General features: G+C 37.7%; 1 long non-coding RNA gene and 1 pseudogene across 1 annotated transcript; both read right to left on the bottom strand.

The window, feature by feature from the left end:
* Nucleotides 1–1,533: 1,533 nt before the first annotated feature.
* LOC143303906 (uncharacterized) lies at nt 1,534–8,239 on the bottom strand. Its single transcript, XR_013060586.1, has 2 exons — nt 7,747–8,239; nt 1,534–1,856 (listed from the first exon to the last, which is right to left on the bottom strand). It is a non-coding gene; the product is annotated as an uncharacterized LOC143303906 (long non-coding RNA).
* Nucleotides 8,240–17,332: 9,093 nt separating this feature from the next.
* Nucleotides 17,333–17,451, bottom strand: LOC117159305 (5S ribosomal RNA; annotated as a pseudogene).
* Nucleotides 17,452–18,123: the final 672 nt, after the last annotated feature.

The raw sequence follows: 18,123 nt of genomic DNA, 5'->3' as shown, positions 1-18,123 counted from the left end.
TTTTCAAATTTCCAGATTAGAATACCCCTTAACTCATATCTACATGCACCAAGCCTGTCTATGTCAGCAAGTTGTTGAAATAAAATATCTTATACCTGTTAATTCAGTCTTATAATCCATTAACCGCTCTTATTATCTTAAACGAAATAGGGGATCGATCACTTCGACTCGACTGGCGTCGAGTATATAATCGTAACAGGAATTTACAACTCCTGTTGGCGCACTTCCTCGCGATCGCGCCTCTCCACGAACGGTCGAACATCTAGAATAAACAAACTCAAGACAAAAACAGTATCGCCGTTATGAGTAATCGTCAACTTGAATCAAATACGACTTTTTGTAAGTCCATCCGACAATATAAATAGACGAGCGTCCTCTTTAGGAGGAGGGTCTAGAAAGCGAGCCAGAATAGCGAAGAATACAGAGAATTATCGCAGCGACTCATACGAGCGACAGTTACAAGTGTGGCGGCACTTGACAGTAAACTTCCCAACAGTTTACGTCGCGTGACGCACGACACAAAGACCCTATACCTGCGGACAAGATGATTGCCAGATGTCGATACATTCGTACCGAATATTTCCAGCTAGCCTAAGGACCGCTATAAATCTTAGGATTTATTTTAGCTAAGGTCCTCCAAAGAGATAAACAGTCTTTGTTTATCAGTCTCGAAGTCCACCACCTACCACGGGGACACACGAGAAATCTGCTATTTCTCACGTACGATGCTTCCCGCTAGCAACACCCTCTCAAGGGCACCTAGCATCCTTTTCCAACGACCAAATACGAATTAGCCAATAAACATTAAAGTACATTTCCCTCATTTTCCGAACCAAAGCTTTTCTCAACGAATCCGATGCCTTCGCATCCTTAGACACATCCCAACGCAGTCTTCCTCCGCAGCAGCATCGCGACAAAAAAGTTAGTCTATTACCGCGAGTCAACATACCACGATCGTTATACTCACACGGTTCGAGTCGAATAATTATCTAAGCTCTCGACATCTCGCGCAATCATCTTCCGCACTCGTAGCGCATCTCGAATCATAGCTATCCAAGCTCTAACTTGTAACCGCGCATTCGCGAACCGAATATAATCGCGAGTCCTGCGCCAAGTGTACTCATTAACATTACAGTGAATAAACATTTATCGTTGAGTAAATCTGAGTTTTCCTTCCGACCCTATCACGACATAACACCTCACAAGCGACCTACACTATCTCTGTACTTTTACTTGAAGCGTTTTTAATATAATTGACTATTACAAATTTCCACTCGTATCTTTAATAACTAACACGTTTAATACCACCTCATATGTATCCCTTCCCTAATATGTATATGAGCGTCGCATGATGGCCTAGGCCTCCTATGAGAAAAAAGAAAGAAGTCTCGTACCCTAGGCCTCCGGCGAGTAACCACGTGGCGAGTGTCACGTCGGAGACACAAAAGATCACGAAATCGCTAGATCGCCGGTCATCTTCTCGCGTCGCAGTTCGAACGTTTCACGAATAAGGTGAAAAAATTGAACTCCGTATAAGATGATGGAAATTTTATTATATAAATGCAACAGAGTGATGGTTCAAAGTGTTACAACAGAATAATGTGTTGAGCGCTAATTTAGGAGGGTTTTTATATTGAGGTTTTAGTCTCTTTGGAGGGGTTATCGTTGGATGTATATCAGAGGCGGCTATTCCGTTACTGTTTGGTTATTATTTCGATAGCTGTGGCATGCAGGATGTTCCGTCTACCTGATTACTGTTTTTGAGCGGGTGGCCTTCTTGAGCGTGTGACACGAGCAAAGTTATGTGAGTATTCCAGTAAAGTTATTTGTAATACCTCTCCAATTTCTCTCCATACCTAAACAAATATAGATAAATAGATAAATTAATTAATCAACAATAAGATATGTAATTACAGTAACTTTTCTAAATAGATTCGTCTTATCGGATATCCTGCCACATGTCTCCAGTGATGGAAAAGAATTTACGGCGTGTGATTTCGCAGTGTCGCCGTTATTACACGTGGGTATAACCAGTCGGTGCTTGCGAGATCTAAGTATTTTTATGTAGGCACATTATTCCTGCCTCACCTCCGTCGCCAACTTAGTTTGCGTTTCCCTTCCTAAATTTGTCTTGCTTTCATAATTTTTTTACACGCCTCCTTAAATTTGAACTTGTGAATTTTTAAAAAATAAAATTATTATGTGGGACACGCGATGATATATGAAATGACACGAATGAAAGTAATAGGAAAAAGTCGAATGTATTTAAAGTCGAAAAAAGGGACATAAAGTGCCATGGCTGTGGAAAGTACGGCCACGTGGTGAAAAATTGCACAAACACGTGCAGAGGTAGAAACAATGGCGGAAACAATGACGGAGTGCAGTGGCAAGGAGGTGCGTATCAGTCATAGCAGAATAGGGATCGCAGCGGACGAGGTTTTGGCCAAAGAGGACGAGGATATGGTCAACGAGAATTTGGCCAACGAGGACGAAGCAAAGGCTGACAGCAACGCTACGACAGGATCAGTCAACGACGACAGTTATTCATACAACGAGGGTTACGACGGCCAAGGAATTGGCATCCTACCGCAAGTAAAAATAGGAGACGGTAGAATTCTAAAAGGAACAAAAGTTGGAAAAATTTCGACTTACACTGTAATAAACAAAATGAGAATTAAAATCACTATGTCCAATGTATTCTACGTGAATGAAATGGACAAAAACTTGATTAGCTATGCGAGAGTAACGGATGAAGATAAGATTGTCTCAGTAGGAAATACATCAAAAATTTATAACAAATACAGAGACTTGATATGGATCGCATTCAAAGAACGTTCAAGAATGGTTTGTATAAAATAATTAGTTATATTGAAAGGCAAGAGTCTTACGCTAAAAACGTAGAAAAAATGACACAAAATGAAAAATTTCACATAATCTTAGGACATGCAAAATTCAATCATTTAAATACAATATGTGAGAAGAAATTACTTGACGGGGTGTCGGCAAACTTTGAGCAAATACAATTAAAATGTGGAACATGCATCCAAAATAAAATGCACAATTTACCCTTCCAAAATAACCGTAGTAGAGCACGCGAAATTTTAGAATTAGTACATACCTATTTAAATGGACCTCATAATAATACCGGGTATGGTGGATCAAAATATTTCTTAACATTTATAAACGACTATAATAAGTGCGCATTGATTTATACTTTGAAATCGAAAGGTGAAGTTTATAATCGTTTCCTTGATGATATAAACAAAGTTGAAAATCTTACTGGCAAGAAGATAAAGAGGCTAAGACGCGATAATGGAAAAGAATAGATGAACAAAGACATGTACAATTGAATAAGGGAAAAGGTAATTTTCGTAGAACCATGCCCACCTTATGTTCACGAGTTAAATGGAACAGATTCTGCTAGATGCCTACTACATGATTCGAAGCTGAATATTAAATATTGGCCTGAAATAGTTAGAGCTGCAGCGTACTTAAGAAATACGAACACATATGAAAATAAAGCACTATTTGAAATATTTTTTAAAAGAAAACCGAATATAAATAATTTAAAATTGCACGCAAGTAGAGTTTTTGTAAGAATACCTGAAATTAAAAGAAATTCGAAATGGGACAGAAAAGCAGACACTGGAATACTTGTAGGTTATGAAAACGTTGGATATAGAATCTTAGTTAATAACAAAATTATAATTGCAAGACACGTAGAATTTATAGGTGAAGATGAGAGTTTAGTAGGATTTGAAGGAGAGGATGAATCAGATAATGAAACGGAAAAAGATTTTGACGAACATTCTGATTCAAACAAAATTCATGAAAGTGAAATAAATGACGAAAAGATCGGAAGGTTGTAATAAAAACGGACAGAAATTTAAGTAACGAATCAGAAGGGAAACTTGAGGACATAGAAAATAATTTGAGAAGATCAGGACAGGAAAGAAAAAAATCTCAAAGATATGACCAAACGAGCTCATATTTCATTTATGTGAATGTAGTTAGCGCAGACAATCCTAAAACTTATGAAGAAGCTTTAAATGGAGATGACAGCGATTCATGGAAAGAAGCAATGGATCGAGAAATGAGTTGTTCAGTTAAAAATAGAACTTGGCAATTAGTAGAGAGACCAAAAGACTAGAAAATATTAGATTAGAAATGGATATATACGAATAAATCTGATAATTGTAAGAAAGCGAGACTAGTTGTTCGAGGCTTCCAACAGAAAGGAGTACTGCAAGATTTATACTCTCCAGTAGTATAAATGCAAACGTTGAAATTATTATTATTATCTTATTGTTGTCATACGGTTTAATGGTTATGCAGATCGATGTGGAAACAGCATTCCTAAACGGAACTATAAAGTCGGAAGTACTTGTGAAACAACCTATAGGTTACGATGATAAAAGCAGGAAAGTATGTAAGTTATCAAAAGCGTTATACGGATTCCGTGAAATTTCAAGAGCTTGGTACGAATCCATAAGATAATAAGATAATCCAGTGAAATATTTATTGTTATTAAGTGTAAAATAGTACAAATTCAGTGTTTCGTACGCGTAAGTAGCCGACATATATTGAAATATATTACAGCATAATCTAAGTGTGTAAGGAAATGTAGAAGAAGAAAAATAAAGACTGCTGTGGTTTGCGAGTTTTCTTACTTGGGTGGTCTGCAAGAGAAAAGCTTTTGAGATTTGTTATCCTGGTACGACTGTCGTTTACGAAATTTTTTACTCCAACTATCAAACTATACGTATGTCTTCTAGTTGTTTTTACCGAAGTATGCATTATAACAAAATTTCTAATCAAAGTCTTTCTTCAAACAGAGAACTTTAGTCCCTTCATTCGATAAAGAGAATCTTTTAAAAAATATATATTTTGGAAATATGTGTATAATTATTCCTAATATTATTACGATTCATATTATGATATTGTTGATATATTATATTATACTTATATTACAGATTTATCAAGACTTACAATATAAAAGAAAATTTAGTTCCTCAATGTTCCTTTGTTATTAGCTCATTTATATTTATAGTAATTGTACCTTTCAAAATTTTCTATTTGAATTCAAGTGAACCACATCTAGCATCTATTATTAATGAATGCTTACCAGTGATAAAAAAAAGCGACTATTTCAGAAGTAACTTTATTTGGTATGAAAATTATGCGAAATATATTATATATATTTTCTATTTTACTTTTTCTACATTAAGTTTTCAAAATAAACTAAGAACCCTTTTGTTTGTACTAAATATAAATTTAAAACTGTTTTAATAAAAATAATTTCAAATCGAAATCAGTCTTATAACTTGCAGAGAAAATGAAAACAATTGCATGTTTTAATGAAACATGAGAAGCAAAAAGATTCCGACCAATTGTAATCTTCTTTACACGTCATCTAGTAAACTAATCTTTATAACTTCTTCAAGGAATTCAAATCGTTTGGTCCAATATTTAAAAAATCATTCTGCTTTGAAGAGTGTTCGAACAATTTTCTAAGTCACTGTATGAAAGTTGATTGCAGGAAAAGAGCAGCTTATATTAAAAATAATATTTAGAGTCTAAACGAAAAACTAAATCTCTTCACTATTAAAAGTAATATTTATAAACATCAAAATTTGCGGGCATCAGTCGCATTCTGGTCGATGAATAATTACGAATAAAATGAAATCGGGTTCGGTATCGAAATACTGTTGAGAAACAAAATCAACTTTTAAAGTAATATAAAATCAAATATGTATACTTAGATGTAGCATTTTTAAACGAAAGCTTAAAAGCTTTAATGAATTTCTAATAATTTCTAATAATTCTAGAAAATTTAAAGGAAAATTCTAATCAATATTTATATTTAGACACTTTTTCTTTAAAGAACATTGTAAGAGCGACGAAAATGTTACGTACATTCCAAATCATATGTTTATTTATACTTAAGCTTTTCGAATTTTCCTTTTAAGAACTTAATTCGTTCCAATTTTTCATTTTTCTATGTTATCGAATTTTCTGTTTTAGTATCACAGCTTCTCTTTGCAATCCAAAAGTTTCAAAACTTGCCCTCTTATCGTAACATATCTTACAAGTTTCCTTCACTGTTGTTAATAATTTGAATTTTTAAACCTATTTTTAATAATTTCCATGTCGTATCTTATAAGAAATACCATAAACTCTTCAAAAACGATATTGACGAACGCTTAATGTTTAAAAAAAAATTGCAAATTTGATACGAAATGCTGTAAAGGTCGGGGAAGTCGTACGATTTCCAGTAATTTTGTGCTGCTATTTCTAGTTTGTAAAATATTGAGCAACGCTCATAGAAAAGGATGAAACTGTCTCGTTTTAATGAATGCCATGTCTTCATTCAACGTGACGATATTATTTGGAATCTGAATTCGAATCTCGATCAATACGGTAGTTGCTGCCACCAGAAACAGTCTGAAGACTATTTCAACAAATTCGTATTTATTATTATTTCCGAAATAAGGCTTACGACTGAAAGGAATGAATCAAAACTTGTCGCGTTTAGCTAAAGCGCAGCATTATTCGAAGATTCCAACCCGTTGTATTCTGTTAATGTTATGATCAATTAATTTCATGCATATGGGTAGTGTTAACTAGCGTTTAAACGCAAGTGGAAACTAAATTCCAGGGTTCGGCTAACCTGCTATACGCAGGAATACTGACACGGGAGAGAATTAAAGTTGTTCGAAATAAATAAATGTTTTCAATATGCAAAGATTTATTCGATTTAACCCGGTTATATTATTATTAACTAAATCTATCTTTAATCTTCTGGGTATTTAATATAGCAAGGATAACTGTCGTTGTCGTGTCACAGGCAATGCTGTTCAGGACGAAAATGGATGTGGCTCTTTTGGTCGAAGAGCACTATTACGTTCCGGCATCGGAGAATTAGAAGGTGAGAAACTAATTTCGGGATTGCCTCTTATTAATCCTAATTCTTTTCTAACTCTTTCCTCCTCTCCTTTAATTTCGGTCGCTACTAGTCATTTAAACTAGCGCTCAGCATGCTTTCTGCTCTTGCGACCTTGGCCTCTATGATTCTTTCTTACTTTGGGCATCTCATGCGAACAAAGTCGTTTTAATGATTCTCTCTGTGTGTAACCTGTGTGATTTCGCAAGTCTCGCCCAAAGATGAGCAACGTTTGCTGGCAATGGGAAGAGAAATGCGAAAATCCGCAAGAGTTTTCAACAATTGAAAATACCGTAATCCGCGCAACGTTTTCGGCTACGCGGGATCACAGATTAACACAGTGATTATCGTTTTATCATTAATACTTCAAAGTTTACAAAATAATCGTTTTATCATTAATACTTTAAATTTAGAAAAAATCGTGAGTGTAAAATAAGCAAGAACGAATACGTCGAATTACGACGGTGTTCTCTGTGGATAACCAGTGTGGCTTCGTAAATCTCGCTCAAAGATGTGCAATATTTGCTACCAGTGGGAAGAGAAACACGAAAACCTGTAGGTGCTTCCGATCATTGAAAACATCGTAATCAGCGCAACATTTTCGGCTGCGTCAGATCACTAGTTAATACAGCGAACGGTTGTTATGAGTTCAATATGTTTTAAAGTAAAATCCGAATTAACTGCATAATTGTTATTCTTGATCGTCGATTATAATTGTCGACGAATAGTTCTATTTCGATGCCGAATGTTGTACCAATACGAAATTAATAGAGAAGAGAATATAGAAAAATTAAAATTCTCACCTTGAATATGTGTTGTCGATCGCACTTAGATGTACAGAACTGTCAGTTAACTGAACTCTGACAATCTAATTTCAACTCACTGATCGGCGTAATTAATAATTATAAACTTTCAACTAACTTGTACTTGACTGAAGAATAACTCCTGAACTAACTATTTGATTGACTATAACTGACCGTGTCAATGATTTACAATAATTATAAACTGACTATCTGTTGGATATTAATTGCGCCGCAGATAAATATTAACTAAGCGATGTACACCAACTGACGAACGTTAATAAACTGACTGCTCTAAGTAGCTACGCTTATATGTAAATCTACCATGGGATAATTGTCACGTGACAGAGGCTACGTGGGAGAATGTCGATGCCGGGATTACTTATGTGTTGCCGACGCTTCGTCTGCTCGGTTATCTTGTTGACGCCGCGTCTTAGTTTCTTAGTTTCCCACCGACACTACGTGAGAGAATGCCGCTGCCGTTATCTTTTGCTGATGTTTCGTCTGTTCGGCTAACTTGTTAACGTTGCGTCTTAATCTCTTAGCTTCCCACCGACATTACGTGAGAGAATGTCAAGGTCTCTTGATATCTGTCACTTGATTAGCTTTCCACCAATGCTACGTGAGAGAATGTCATCTCCCAGCATCTGTCGCCTGACTAGCTTCCCACTTACGCTGCGTAAAAGAATATCAAGGTCTCCCACCGTCCGTTGTACGACTGTCACGCCGAGCGTCGTGGTGGAGAATCGCGTACACAAGGTGGTGCGCGTTATCGGACGATTGTTTCGCCGACTCTCGACCGTGCAACACGCATTACTTCGCGCTCTCGATAATACAGTTTTTCTCCGAGTGTTCGCGCGTTTTGTAGCGAGTTTGATTTAGTATTTTGTGGAAAGTGGCGTGAAGTGGATTTACTGATCGTAGTGCGTGGTTTTATCGGTTTTGATTGTTTTATCCTTTCGTTATCCATTGTGACGTGCTGAATTATTTCGATTGGGATGCGCAAATTTCGATCAATATTTCTATGTGATCGTCGCTTTCAGTATTTTACTTTGATTTTGATTGATTGGTGGTTTATCGTTTCGGACTATAACAGGTTTTTGTAACCTTTGTGGATTTTTAATACGCGTTTCGGTTTTCTTTAATTATGAACATGGAGCCACCTTTATCCTTGATATTTGATCCAGTTAAAAAGGCATGTAATTTTACATTTTGAATTTATTCCTTGCTCGTTCTTCGATTTGTATTTATTTCTCCCCTTCCATTTTCTTGTGTTTTCTTCTAGCGCAAGAAGAGGAAGCGACGCAGGAGATATAAGCCAAACGGTTCAAGGCGGCGCGGTAAACGTGGGAGCCTGAAATTCCCAGAAAAGGAGCGAAGATCACTCATGCGTTGGCAGCTTCTGTCGGCCTGGATCGATGCCGCGAATCTTTTGTCGTCGTCATTTCCTGGTGATCCTCCCGTCGTCGATTTTACGTTATCCGAAAAAGATACCACAGGGCTTCCACCGTGTCCGCCTTCTGTCGAATTTGTCATCACCGACGAGTGTGTAGAAGTTTGTCTGCCCGAGGAGATTCCCGCTGAAATGTTAGATGCTCACATACGTCATCATCTTTCCGGTCAGGGAGGAATTTCGCCCATTGTACGTCTCTGGTGTATGAACATGTTCCGTCAGATATATCCCGAGGAAAGTTTCGCTCCTGGAGCTGATACTCCTTGTTTCGATTTTGATTTTATTTCATAATATACATTCGCGTATCTTATATATATATGTCGGAGATGAAAGAACACTGGAGCCTTTGGAATTTTGGATAATCCCGCAACATTGTAACCTAGAGTCTACTATAGCTGTAATTGAACAATTGTAGTTATCCAATCCGATTGTAATTGTTCGAGAGTTGTGATAATGAGCTTGGGCTCGAGGCGACAGCCAGTCGCCGAACGTAGCCGCGGTCACGGGATGAACGCTTTGTCTAACAAAGGTATAGAGTAATTCTATAGCTTTCCTTAAAAGAAATATTTGTGGCGGCACGCGACAGTAAACATTCCAACGGTTTCTGTCCCGTGGCTCGCCACACGCAGACCCTATTCTTCGAGCAAGAGGATTGCCAGATGTCGATGCGTCTCCGGAGTACATGTTCAGCTAGCCTGAGGACCCGTCATAAATCTTAGAATTTAGTTGACTAAAGTCCTTCAAACAAACAGTCTTTGTCCCAGCTACGGGAAGATAGGAGAGACCTATTTTTCAACGAACGGTGTCTCCCACTAGCAACTTTCCCTCGAGGGCGGCTAGCATCTTTTTCTAACCACCGATATGGAGATTGACCAATTAGCAGCAAAGCCAAATTCCCTCACCTTCTGAACGAAGGGTATCCTCGACAAATCCGATGATCTCGTGTCCTCAGACACACCCCATCATGGTTTTCCTCTGCAGCATCATCGCGACGGAGAGTCATTCTCTCGTAAGGTCGTATTAGCGAGTTACGTAGAGTCTGTGCGCTCGGTGGATATTCCACGTTTTCGCAAAGAGTCCGACTTAGATTTTTGTGAGCGCGTACATCTATCATCCCGTCGACCGCGGATTCTTTATTGAACCTAAGACCAACATCACTAGTATCGCGAGTGTCTAACCGCCGCGATTGATTGTCGAGTCGGTAGCATCCATACTCGTATTAACAGACCGTACCTTCGTTATAACACGACGATGGCCGATTCCAATGAAGATTCATCGAACGCCCACAACCTTATTCCTGACCCTTCTCCGACATATATTTGTTAAAGTAATACTATATAACATTTTATTAAATACAAAATTTATTTAGAACAGAATAACTGTTTCATATATAACATAATAACCTGAAATATTAACGAATATTGCTCTATTCTCTTATACTTCTCAAACAGAAATGAATTTGTTTTATTGCACATTCATTGATTCAACACATAAACGATGCGTTCATCTCATGGCTCTTTCACTCCTCACTCGTACAATACAGTTGTACATACATCTATTTTCTAACACGCCTCCTTACTTTGTCCTGTACACTCTAGTCTTACGTATTTCTTTTCATTTTACATTCACTAGTTGTCTAAATTTTTCATATTTTTCTTTGCATAAAGACTTTGTGGACATGTCCGCAATATTCTCATTAGATCATTTTGATTGCATCGATTGCATTTTCTTCTACATGCTCATGTACTTAATGATAATGAATTTCTATATGTAGTATCGTGGAAATTAAAATATAAATTTTTTTCTGATTACTTACAATTTATTAATAATGAATTGGATATACAGCTATTAATTGGACATAAAACGATGTTTGTTTAACTGAAATTAAATGCGATACTCGTATCTATCTCAAATAACTTTACAGTCATTTGGCAACTCTCGTCACAACGAATCTCTCTCTCTCTCTCTCTCTCTCACTCTCTCTCACTAGCAACTCTAACAACTCTACAACACTGAAAACTCGATCAACTCTAACGACTCTATTCTTAGACGACTCTCTCAACTCTACTTTTTTCTATTTTCAACTCTAATCAAACTCTTTTACGATATTACACTACTTTAATTTTTTTAATGTTTGTTACTCTTTGTAGTGTCACTTCTTTTATTTTTCCTATCATTTCTTCCATCATTTCGCTTGTTTCTTCTTTTTCGAAGTCTATTCTATTCCTTCTCCCGTCCATACCTTTCTTTCTTTCCAGTGCTCTTCACTTTGAATTTTCGTGCTAGTTCTTCTATATCTCTGCACCCCCATCAGTAAGTGATCTGATTCTATACTAGTTCTTTTCTGATACTCTTAATATAGTGTTTTGTCATTGGTCCTATTATTACGTAATCGGTTATTGAACTGTCTTTGCTCATGCTACAAATCAATAAACCATTTGCATATACGAGTAAATAAACAATATCTATTCCTTTCTTAAAAGTATGTAGGCTGTAATCTATATTACTTCTTCTACATCCTAAATTTATCAGAAATTTATTTGAACATTCATACCAAGCTCTCGGACTATCTCTTAAATCATATAATGCCTTTTCGAGTTTACATATCCCATTCATACCATCTTCGTATCCTTTCGGTTGATTGACATATATTTCAGAGATTACTTTACCATTTAAGAATACAGTTTCTCTACATCCATTTGTTCAATAACTAGGCCCATTTTACAACAATGAAATAGTAATATCTTTAACGTTTGCCTTTTTTGCTACAGGAGAGTATATGTCATTAATTACATCTGTTTTTAACCTAGCTTTATATCTAACATGTGATTTTCTTGTGTAAATCCACTTTACATCCAGAACCCTTTTCCTTGTATCTCATCAACTAATTTCCATGTTTTATTTTTACTTAGATATTCTACTTCTTTATTCATAGCCCTTTCCCAATTTTTACAGTCATTACTTTCAATCGGCTCCTCAAATGTAAAAGGAGTATCTACACTACAATAATTTGCATAAATATTATTACTATATGTATTTCCTGGATATCTAATTGGTTCTTTCCTTTCGCGTTTTGATTTACGTGGTATACTCTAAAAATTGGTCTCAGATTTCGAATCATTTTTATTTTCTTTAACTTTTCCTTGTTCAATTTCATCAGCGCTTTCGGAGTTATCATCCGACGATTTGTCATTTACACAATCATTATTTTCTTCGTCTGATTCATCTAAACCGATACATTTTACATTTTTTTCTACGGTGTCAACATGTCTCGCAACTATTATTTTATTATTTATAGGAACTCTATAACCGATCCGATTGTATCCCCCGCATAGTACAAATCGCATATCTGTCTTTCTTTCAAATTTAGAAATTCTTTTCTGTTCTGATCTTCTCACAAAAATTTTGCTTCCATATGAACGTTAATTTGTAACATTTGGTTTTCTTCTGAAAAATATTTCAGAAGGTGTTTTCTTTACTATAGTATTTGCTAACGTGCGATTTTTCAAATAAACAGTTGCGCACATTATTTCCGGCCAATATCGTTTGTGTACTTGTGCTTCTACTAATAAATAACGCGCCAAGCCCATTATTGTTTTATTAAATCGTTCCGCGGTTCCATTTAATTCGTGTACATACGCTGGACAATTATTAATAGTTATGCCCGTTTCTTTGGCAAAATTAGAAATATTATTGTTTAAATATTCTTTCCCGTTATCGCATCTCTAAAATTTAACCCTTTTAGCGGTTAAATTCTCACTTTCATTTACAAATTGAAATACGTAATCAAAAACTGCTTTAGGCTTTATGCAATAAATTTTTGCAATTTTACTGTAATCTTCAATAAAGGAGACAAAATACATTTCTCCATTTATACCGGTTGTTGTGAAATTACCACATATGTCAGTACCAACTATTTCTAGAATATCTTCGGCCCTCGTTCTACTATTTTTGAATGACAAATTATGAGTTTTATTTTCTATGTACGTCTTATATTTCATAAATTCTGTTTCAAGTTCCATAGGGATAACCGTTAACAACTGTTCTTTATACAAAGTATTTAAATAGCTACAATTTACATGGCCTAATATTCTATGCCACTTTTCTTTCTGATTCGTTTGTTTTACTATTAACAGCATTTATCGAACACACTGTGCGCTTTAATTTGTTTGTCATTGTGTACGTTCTATTTTGTTTAAAAGCTACTGCTGTAACCTTACCATTTTTATCTATAATTTTTGATAAATTTCCTTTAGAAACAATCGTACTGTTCTCAGTTATCTTCCCGTAACTTACTTAATTCGAATGCATATTTTTCGCATAAAACACATTCTTCATTACTATTTCGTTTCTCTTACCAAACGTTCCAAAATAACTAAATACATTTTCCTACTTTCGTTGCTTTAACGACACTATTATCTCCTAAATATATATTTACGGGTTCTCTAAATTCAATGCATTCATCAAAATATTCATCGCTATTGATTATGTGATCAGTACAACCGCTATCTAATAACAAATTTACTTCATCATTATTTAAACTATTTACTTCGCTGTTGTATGCTGTATCTACCATTGCCAACCATGAACCCGTTCCTGCGTTATTCTGCTCATCTTGATTACGAAAGCTTCGCAAGTTTCCGCGCCCTCTCTGGTGGTATCCTCTTCCAGCTCTGCCTCAGTCTCGACCACGTGTTGGCCCCCGCCAAGAACCGGCGTTGTTTCCCGTTTGGCCAGTCTGACAATCTCATACGAAATGACCAGTTTTTCCACACTTAAAACAAAATCTCTCCTTCTTAGTTTTACATTCAATCTTCTCCCTGTTCGGTCGTCCTTTTGATTTTTCATTTCTGCCATTTGTATTTTATTTCTAACGTACGCCACACTTTTATCTTCTTCCATTAATGCACCCATTAAGTCCTATATAGCTGTACGAGTCCGGCAACGCGTTTAGCATGTAACTCAATTTCTCCTTTTCCTTCACAGTAGCACCCGCGCTTTTCAATTCTTTTACCGCCTTTTCAAATTCACTGAAAAATGTCGCTGAATCACTATAGTTGCTAAGTTTCGTTTTTTCCAATCTGTTCCTGTACACAATCTGCAGTGCCGTTGATTCTTTCAAATACATCTCATCGAACTTTCTAATTGTATCATACGCCGTTTCTTCTACGCTAATGTATTCCAATTGCTTATTCGAAATAGCACTATATATATGTCGAGTGCATGTTATGATTAGAGTTAGGGGCGTGAAACGAATCTTCATTTGGATTACACATTGTTGTTACGCAATAGAGAAGACATTGACTAGTGCAAATACGATTATTGCAGAATTTAACAAGTAACCGTGGTAATTAGATATTCGAAATGATCCTAATGACAATGATCCTAGGTTCAATAATGAATCCGCGGTCAACGGGATACCAGAATGCGTTCTCTTCCAAAGTCCAAGTTGTACCCAACTTCCTTGTCTGCGGTACAAGTATTACTGAACTAACTCTTTGTTAAAACGTGGAATATCCACCGAGCGTACAGACGCTAAGTAACTCGCTAATATGACCTCACGAGAGAATTACTTTCCGTCACGATGCTACTGCAGAAGAAAACTATGATGGGGTGTGTCTAAGGACACGAGATCATCGGATTCGTGAAGAGATGCCTTCGTTCGGAAAGTGAGGGAAGTTGACGTTCCTGTTAATTGGTCAATTTCCATGTTGGTGGTTAGAGAAGGATGCTAGCCGCTCTTGAGTTAAAGTTGCTAGCGGGAAGCATCGTTTGTGAGAAAAATAGATTTCCCCTATTTTCCCGTAGTTGGGACAAGACTCTTTGTCTGTTTGAAGGATTTTGGTTAGCTAAATCTTAAGATTTATAACGGACCCTCAAGCTAGCTGAACATGTACTGCGGAGATGCATCGACATCTGGTAATCATCTTACCCGAAGAATAGGGTCTGCGTGTGGTAAACCACGGGACAGAAACCACTGGAATGTTTACTGTCGAGTGCCGCTACAACTATTTCTTTTAAGGAGACATATACTATTACTCCATACCTTTGTTAGACAAAACGTTCATCCCTTGACCGCGGCTACGTTCGGCGACTGGTTATCGCCTCGAGCCCAAGCTCATTATCACAAATCTCGAACAATTATAATCGAGGTAAGTTATAGAGGCAAAATATTGGGGATTTTCTGAAGACACTGCTCATAAATCATTTTCATCCCAATCAGCTTTATCTGTTTCGATCTTTTTCCGTTTTATATCTTTAACGCATTTCTTGAATTTCAAAGTCATTTCTATTATATTCAAACTATCATATCGCTTCATAATCTTTCACTTTTCCCAAAACATGCATACAATATATTTTTCGGTATTTAATTTTAGTTTGCTGTTTTATTTTCTGAGAAAAATTTGTACTCTGCCTTGCCTACCGTGAGCGGTCATTTTGACCGCCCGACAAAATATGTTAGTTATTCTTAAAATAAATGCAATCAGGACAGAGAAAAGGCTATCTCAAGGTCAGATGACAAACAACATCCGTCGATCAAGATAGCCACCAGCTGTCAAGGCATATCAACTCAGGCCCATAATAATCCTAAGGAACCGCTACAAAGTTTAGCATTTTTTACAGTCCATTGTCAAAAACATTTTAAAAGTCGAGAAGTTTCTTAGGGTTATTGCTCATTGCGATAAAACACGGGAAAAGCTTTCCCAACTCCACCCTCGAGTAACCGTTGGTGGAGAACGTTAAACGTGTTCAAGATGTTTACTCTTTACTGATCGTTAAGTTGTTAAGAATTGTGGATCGTAATTGGCGAAATAAGTATGTCGGAGATAAGAGGACACCGATGCCTTCCCTCTGAAACCTCGGGTAAATCCATAGAAACATTGTAATTAAAATCCACAGTTGTAATTAAACGATTTGCCGTCACTCTACCCAATTGTATTCGTTTGAGATTTGTGACAATGAGCTTGGGCTCAAGGCGACAATTAGTCGCCGACCGTGGCCGCGGTCAACGAGACGAACTCTCCATCTAACAAAGGCATTGAGTAACCCTATAGCTCTTCTTAAAAGAAAGATTTGTAGCGGCACGTGGCAGTAAACATTCCAACGGTTTCTGTCCCGTAGCTCGCCACACGCAGATCCTATTCTCCGGGCAGGATGTTTACCAGATGTCAACGCCTCTCTGCAGTACGTGATCGGCTAGCCCGAGGACCGTTATAAACACTAATATCTAGTTACATAGAATCCCTCAACAGATACACAGTCTTTGTCCCAGTTACAGGAAGACAGGAGAGACCTATTTTTCCACGAACGACGTCTCCCACTAGCAACCCTCTCTCAAGGGCGGCTAGCATCCTTTTCTAACTACCGATATGGAGATTGGCCAATTAGCAGCAACGTCAATTTCCCTTACTTTCCGAACGTGTGATATCCCCGACGAATCCGATGATCTCGTGTCCTTAGACACACCCCGTGATAGTTTTCCTCTGTGGCATCATCGGAACGGGAAAGGCATTCTTTCTGGCGACCTCATCGACTAAAGAGTAACGTCTTTACAATCAGCAACTATTCAGACTTAGATTTCGTGAGAACATTCATCTATCATCCCGTTGACCGCGAATTCGTTATCGAACCTGAGATCATTGTCACTAGTGCCGCAAGTGCTTAATCGCCGTGTTTGATCGTCGAACCTGTGTTACCCATACTTGTGTTAATAAACCGTACTGTTACTATACCGCAACAATGGCTAATTTCAATGAAGAATCATCTAACGCTCCCAACCCCATCCTCGACGTTTCTCCGACATATATATTTACGTGGAGGAAATCCGCACGGACACCAGGCCGCTTCTGGGGAAAGCGGCGTGGTAGTGTCGGACTCCAACCGACTAAAACCTCCACGATAACCGTCCCGGCTGCGATCGAGAGAGGCCCCGGAACCTGTGTGAGCGTCGCAACGCGGCCTCCCCCGCGCGCCTAATACCACCGCTGATAGGGCGGTGTGTAACCATTGTCACACCGCGCCTCGTCACCGGAGCCGCCGTGCCAGGCAGCCCGGTTCCCCCAGCAGATTGCTTGGCGGCCCAGAGGCGCTAAGCCGCCAGCGTCCAAGCCCGAACCTCACGGTTCCAGCGCGCTTCGCCAACGCCACACGGAGTTCCCAGACGATCACTCATCCAAGTACTATCCGTGCCCGGCACTGCTTAACTTTCGTGATCTGACGGAAACGAGTGCACTCAGCGCAGCCAGGGCGTTGGCCCAGATCTTTAGAAATCTTATCTTCCGTTTAACGTAAACTTGCGATGTAGGATGGTGGTCGAGTCAGAACGAATTTCAATTTTTCAATGGCATCTTCAGACGAATCAGCAAGCTTTTCGTATATTATATATATTTTCTATAATACCTTATACACGATGCCTAAAAGATTCAGAAAGGACATGTTCGATAGTGATAGTTGTGATGAATATTATCTTGAACCTGACAAGGTAGAAGACGATAACAGTGCTTCAGATAGTGAAAACGAACTCCGTTCAACAAGGAATTGGCTCAGACGTTTTAATATTTCTAGTGATAGCGACAGTGATAATGAACTAAATATTGAAGAAAATAATACAAGCCTCAACAATGAATAACGCAAACGTTCAACATGTATATTTTTTCAAATGCGCGCGCCAATACCTCTCGTCCACAGCGACGCTCGCTCGTCGAGAGGCCCCGCCCGCAAACGGTTAGAATGGTATAAACTAAATTTGATTAGGATTGGCAACCCTTGTGGGTACTAATAATACAAGAGTATTAATGACGACCTTGGCAAGGAATATGGTTAATGGAAAGGGAATATCGCTTTTATGACGCCCTGAGAAATGTAATGGATTATGAAAATGGAACGGCGATGTATGACTTACACGGTTACAACCCTGGACAACGAAC

The sequence above is a fragment of the Bombus vancouverensis genome, chromosome 17 (assembly GCF_051014615.1).
Source record: "Bombus vancouverensis nearcticus chromosome 17, iyBomVanc1_principal, whole genome shotgun sequence".
NCBI lineage: Eukaryota > Metazoa > Arthropoda > Insecta > Hymenoptera > Apidae > Bombus > Bombus vancouverensis.
This window is presented reverse-complemented; position numbering and strand designations above follow the sequence as displayed.